Source organism: Phlebotomus papatasi, chromosome 1 (genome assembly GCF_024763615.1).
Source record: "Phlebotomus papatasi isolate M1 chromosome 1, Ppap_2.1, whole genome shotgun sequence".
NCBI lineage: Eukaryota > Metazoa > Arthropoda > Insecta > Diptera > Psychodidae > Phlebotomus > Phlebotomus papatasi.
In genome coordinates, this window is record NC_077222.1 from 46843393 (window position 1) to 46844335 (window position 943).

The window sequence follows — 943 nt, forward strand, 5'->3', positions numbered from 1 at the left end:
ATTTACATTAATTTTCGCCAATTAGTGTTCAAATGTGTTGATTTTTGTCTGAGTCACTAAATACTTAGTATTCGAGTCTTCAAAAATTGGTTTATATGTACGAAAAGTTATTGTGAATCCTATTGGAATTTTATTGAGCAATTTTAATAACAGAGCTATTCTTAGTTATTAATTAGTTATATATTTCTAATTATTAATTAGTTATATATAACATTATATTAATATTAATAATATTATTTATTGTATATTTATTAGACATTCAAATTCATTAAAAATTGAATTATTATATTTAGATGTGGCAAGAGATCAATTTAGAAAGAGGTGGGGCTACATTGATATAAGGTAAAGTACCTCTAGTCGGCCGGTTTCTCAACTCGGCCAGTGCGACTATTTATTCAATTTACTTAGATTTGTTATAATATGGTCTCAGCGATTTAACATTAGAAGGTGTATTATATTATATATAACGTAAATCAGTGAAAATTTCATAGAAATTGACTATAAAACGTTAAAAAATTGGTTAAATAAATCAACTGGCCGAGTTGAGAAACCGGCCGACTAGAGGGTACTTTACCTTACGAATTTTTCGAATATTCTAAAGGAGTCGTGTTCATGCCATAATTTAATTTAGAACCACAATTGTTTTGTTAATCTAATTTACATTTCGTTATACATCGAAATACGCGAAAAAATCATATATCAATGTAGTCCCACAGTTCAAAGTGCCCCCATCTCCCCCTACTTATTTTCAATGAGCCGTGTAAATTTAATTTAGAATAACATTTTTAACCTTACCGCACTATGAGGCGATTTGTAATCCAAAAAAAAAGCCGGAAAAATCTTTTAAAAAAGCATCTTATAAAAAATAAACATTTATCTGATTTTTATTCTATATCTTATTTAATTTCCATTTTTTGCAACCATATTCAGTGAATTCAGTGAA